The sequence below is a fragment of the Pundamilia nyererei genome, unplaced genomic scaffold, assembly GCF_000239375.1.
Source record: "Pundamilia nyererei isolate P.nyererei 1_Seehausen unplaced genomic scaffold, PunNye1.0 scaffold00360, whole genome shotgun sequence".
Taxonomy (NCBI): Eukaryota; Metazoa; Chordata; class Actinopteri; order Cichliformes; family Cichlidae; genus Pundamilia; species Pundamilia nyererei.
Window position 1 is genome coordinate 226,890 of NW_005187761.1, and position 5,872 is coordinate 232,761.

Below are 5,872 nucleotides of genomic sequence, written 5' to 3' on the forward strand. Positions count from 1 at the left end.
TATATATATATAGTGATGAATGAATGAGAAAAACTTGCTTAAAAATTAATTCAAATTTCTAGCAACTGCATCAGTGCTCGTTGTCTTGCTGGAAAATGAGAAAGAGTTTGGATGCAGCAGAGTTCCTGCGTGACCCACAGGCAGCATTTCTGCCTAGCAGGGTGAGCTGTCCCTAGGGTAGACTTCATCTTTCAAAACTCTGCCAGAGACATTGGAGAGAGGGAAAGGATGACGGGCAGAGGAGGTCTTCAGCTACCAAAGAGTGATGGGTGATGTCAGAAGGGTGCAGTCAAGCACATGCAGCCCCTGGCTCTGCTGGGACAGTGTCTACGTCTCGGTGGCAAGATGTGCCTTGCATATCATCCAAAGAGATCACCACTTTCTCTCTATGTTCAGACGCCTAAGAAACTTTGCTGACTCACAGAAGAACTCAGTCTTTTAAATGTCAGTATGCAACTGTTTACACTATATATTTAAATGTATATCTTTTACTGGTCTGTGAAATGCATAGATAAAATTGCAGGGCTTCTGCTAAACCAATAGTTTACCACCTGAGGGTCAAAAACAACTATCAGTTTGAATAATAATTTTAGGGATATGAATACTTTTGAAGTTCTGCTGCATAGCCATCCAGCATGTCCTTCAAAAAATGGTTTGCAGTCTTTCAACAGAGTGACCCATCTATCTATCTCTCTGGACATAAAAGTAATACTGGCAACAGTCTGTTCCTATGTGACGCTAACCTTCTTGTGCTCTCTGGCGGTCATCCAGAAATTATCTGTCATGTTCCTGAAAAACGTACTTGTTGCTTGGTTCCCGAGTTTGACTCCTGTGAAACGAACTTTTATTATAAAAAAAATAAACTCGTCATTGGCCTCTGAATCCTGTGTTTGAGTCTTCAAATCTCTGGCATTATGACAATGACAATGACCCTGAAAACAGGTTGTAAATAGACTGATTCCTCCATATTGTTTTTTTTTTTACTTTGCTTGAGCACTCCAAGCACTTTATACCACGAGCCTCATTCAAACAAACATTTATATGAATACATTTTCTGTGCCTGAGTGCTTTCTATCCAACATTCACAGATGATTGCAGATTAATGATGATTTCCCAGAGAATTTATCAGGACCAATTAAGGGTCCAGTATCTTGCCCAAGGATATTATGACAAGCAGTGTTGGTCAAGTTACTTGAAAAAAGTAATCAGTAACTAATTACTGATTACTTCGCCCAAAAAGTAATCCCGTTACTTTACTGATCGCTTGTTTTCAAAAGTAATTAATTACTTAGTTACTTAGTTACTTTTTAAAAACACGATTTACAACCTGAATAGGTGATAAAGCGATAGATCTTTCAGCCCAATTCTACTTTTTCTACATAATCCATCATACAAAATGTAATCAAATGGAAAAGTCCCTTTTTAAAACTTGTTTTATTAGTTTTAATCTTTTAATTTTATGCATCAAGCAAAAATGTAATTATATGCAACATTCCCTGACTGGAAGAAATTTGTTTAATATTTAAACCCATTTTCTGCACATTCCAGCACATAAAATAATTTTTTTGTGTGTTAACACTCACTCAAATAGATGCAAGTAAAACACAGCAGAAAATAAATACAGTCAAAGACTCAGCGGTCCTTTTGCTCTATTTTCACCTGTAAAGCAGGAGTGGGGTAGGCGGAGGTTTATCCTGGTGCAGGTGTGCCGCAGCGGTCAGTGGAAGAATTTGCGAGTTTCTCTGTGAATTTCCCATTATGTCGTAGTGCACTTGGAGCTTGTTCGGAAGTTTAGGGGGTTTTTTCGCTGTAAAAAGAAGTTTTCTTCCCACGCACAACGGACACTAATGTTTTTGTCACTTTTTATGGAATCAAACTTAAAGTAAGGTCAGTACTTCCACACTTTAAAGGCTGCATGCTCATACTCTCTCCCGCACTCGATATATTATCCATTGTTGATCTGCACACAGCTGTTGTCACGAACGTCGCACTCGCTAACGTCCCTGTCATGAGACATTCTCGCAAAAAATCACAGTTTTAGTAATGCAGTAACGCAGTAACGCAGCGTTCCTATGGGAAAGTAACGGTAATCTAATTACCCTTTTTGCAATAGTAATCCCTTATTTTACTCCTTACTTGAAAGAAGTAATCGGATTACAGTAACTACTGTAATTACTTCCCATCTCTGATTATGACACGCTGAATAGAGCAGCCAGAGATAAAACCACTAACCTTAGAGTTAGTAGGCAATATACCACAGCCATCCAACGCTGTGTTTGAAGTGTGTTTGGAAATTCCAGCTAAACCACTTGCTTTTATATAATGGTCAGCTGTTTTGCTGATTCATCTAAACATCCTGACCTTGTCCAAAGAGGATTTTGATGCACTTCCTTCTTTGCCCCTGATGGATGACAACTATGTGGCTTTGCCACTTGAATGCAAAGATAACCTAAAAGACTAATGCAGTTTTCTCTTTTTGAAGCGTTAAGAAGGGTCTTAAATATTCAGCTTCTTTAAATAAAAGGAAATAAATCAGGTGAATTTTAATTTACACTGATGATATTTTAGAGAGAGAGAGAGAGAGAGAGAGAGAAAATGTGGAGGGTAAAAGTAACAGTGGTCCCAGTGGTAACTGGAGCACTCGGTGCAGTGATTCCCAAGCTACGCGAGTAGCTCCAGCAGATCCCAGGAACAACATCCAAGATCTCTGTCCAGAAGAGCGAAGTCCTAGGAACAGCTTTCGTTAAAGCAGGTCTTACCCAGCCTAGAATTTAAAAGACCGTATGAAACCCATCTGGTGTACCTGTGTGGTGTGGATTGATACTACAAGATAATATGGCAGCTTGAGCCTGGGGAGATAGAAAGAAAATACATTCACATACACTTAAACACACACAGAGTGACAGTGTTCATGTTTTAGATGCAAATTATGTTAAAAAAAACAATGACAAAAACAATGAAAAAACTTTTTGAAATAAAGTTTCTACTCAGAAAATCCACATGCATTCAGACTGTGACATCCTGTAGTTACAGAGCAGAAGGTGACTGGAGGGAGGAAGAATTACATGTGGAGCTTTGGCAATACCACTAGAAGCCCTCTTTCTCTCTCTCCACACACACACACACACACACACACACACACACACACACACACACACACACACACACACACACACACGCACGCACACGTAAAGCACATACTCACACGATATGTTTCTTAGTGCCCTCTACATGATGGAAACCGCAGATGTCTCTTATGCCCTGATGATTGCTGCAAGTGGTCCTTTTCAAGCTGGGAAACAAATGTTGCCAGGGTCACTGAATCATGAAGGTCATGTGATGCATCATTCAGTTCCCTTCTGTCACAGTGACCTAACTGCACCCCGCTTCAGTACTAAAGACAATCTGCAATAATTTGAAGTTTTTTTGTCGTTGTTGTTGGGTTTTGTTCCTAGTATTCTGTCAGAGGCAGGAGACTTTCTTCTTGGTCTGCTTTCTTTCTTTCTTCTTGGTCTGAAGACTCTGTCATGGAAAATGTCGCTATTAAACAGCAAAAAAGAAAAAAGAAAGGATGGATTCTGCAGGCAATGATATTCTTTGTCCTATTTTTAACTATGACATTAAGCAATTTGAGTCTGAAATGATAAGTGCACGCGTCTTACTTACTTTGAATTTGAATCTGAATTAATGTCATTTATAAAAAATAATGCAATAAAACAACATTAAAAAAGGTAAGTGCTAAACTTACATAAGCCAGCCTGTCAGAGTTCACTTGTGCAGGATGTAAAATAGTAACAAAAGTGCATCCATTACTAAATCATAGCTTTCACTGCTAATGATGTACTGGTTGTAGAAGTATCCTTAAGTATGTGCTGCACATGGCAGCCCAAGGGAAATCTGTGAGATGAGGTAATACAGTTGGAAGTTGTAATTAAATAATTTTTAATATTTAAGAGAGTTTAAAAGCTACTGCTTTTGTTAACAAATCCACAGAGAATATCATCCACCTCTGCAGTGCTTTCAAACTTTAATTTTGGCTTACTGAGTTGGTTTTATTGCATCACATCACATACAGCATTAGCGACGGGCTGAAGAAAGATCATGTAATTGGTAAAGAACAAAAGATTTCTTTTTACAGAAATTGATGAAGGCTAATACAGAGATAAAAGGACAGTGATTCATACTGGACTGATATACCACCTCAGTGCTTGTTGTCTAATTAGGCCATTTCTTGTTGTTGTGAACATTATTGGTTGCTTACTGACATTCAAAGCAATATCTGTAAATACACTTGGAGGGACAGAGTAGCGGAATTGTGGTACTTTTGGCAAAATGAGAAAAGTGCAATATTTTGTGCAATTATACATAAAGATTTCCAATAACTCTAAAACAACAAATGAGTAACACATGATTTTCTGTTGAGCTATGGAGGCCTCATATTATTTAGAATTATTCCAAGACCACAGTGGCAATTGCAGCTTCTGCACTTCTTCTTGGAATCTCTTCTGTTGTTGTCATTAAATTATGTACTATTAAATAGTGATGTGTGATGGAGGAATTTTACATAATCCTTCCTTAGCAATTGCAAATAGCAAGGAAACACCTTACTACACAGAAAACTGTGTCATTGTCAAATTGCACATAAATGATCAAAAGAAAAAGTATTTGCCCCATCAGTTATAGATAGATTAGTATTACTGCTGCAGATGGTTGAGCTGGACTTCATTTTAAATAGTTATTTCACAGTGGTTTCATATGGTAGTGGTTTACATAGTCACTCAGCAAGTGAAATAATCCTGGTTTGGTCCCACGAGGAGACATGAATCCCTCCCTGGGAAAGGGCATCTGCTGTAAACTTCTGCAAAATCAAATGTTAAGAGCTGTGGTGACTGCTTGTAAATGAGAGAGCAACTGTAAGTAGCATTCTGTTTAATCTTTAGTACTAAATCATATTCTAAAAAAAAATTAATTTTTTTTAATCTCCTTGTCCTGTGTGGATGACAAATCTCTAAATAAATAGCTTTTAATTAGCAGATCTACAAATTCATTAAAAAACAAAATTCTATTCATCCAAATATAATTTATTCGAATATATAAATACATTATACTATAATTTATTATATATTTGATCTCATGTATTTAACTTTTTTTTTTTTAATTAAACGTATTTTTAAGACAAAAGGACTCAAAGCTGAATTAAAAGACTTGAGCCCTGTGTGACATGGTAACTGCCAATATCTACATGGGGATTCAAAATTTAATGAAAAATGAAAGTGTTGTTTTAGCGATCGTGGCTCAAGAGTTGGGAGTTCGCCTTGTAATCGGAAGGTTGCCGGTTCGAGCCCCGGCTCGGACAGTCTTGGTCGTTGTGTCCTTGGGCAAGACACTTCACCCGTTGCCTACTGGTGGTGGTCAGAGGGCCTGGTGGTGCCAGTGTTCGACAGCCTCGCCCCAGGGTGGCTGTGGCTACAATGTAGCTTGCCATCACCAGTGTGTGAATGGGTGGATAACTGAATGTAGAGTAAAGCGCTTTGGGGTCCTTAGGGACTAGTAAAGCGCTATACAAATACAGGCCATTTACCATAGCCACACAAATGGCTAAACTTTGTTTGGTCAGTTATGTTATTGATATTATTATTATTGATACTATTGATATTTATATTATTATATTCAAAGGGCTTGAGGAGAGCCTGTTCAATTTGCCTGTTTATTAAACCTGACATGTTCATACGGTAGCCCTGAGAGGCCATTTGGACTGCAACTTAATAAAACACCAGCAATGAGGGGGAAAAAAGCTGCAAAAGCACACAAAACACAATGGAAATAGGAAAAAAGAAAACAGAAATAGAAAAAAACAAAAATGGTAATAGGA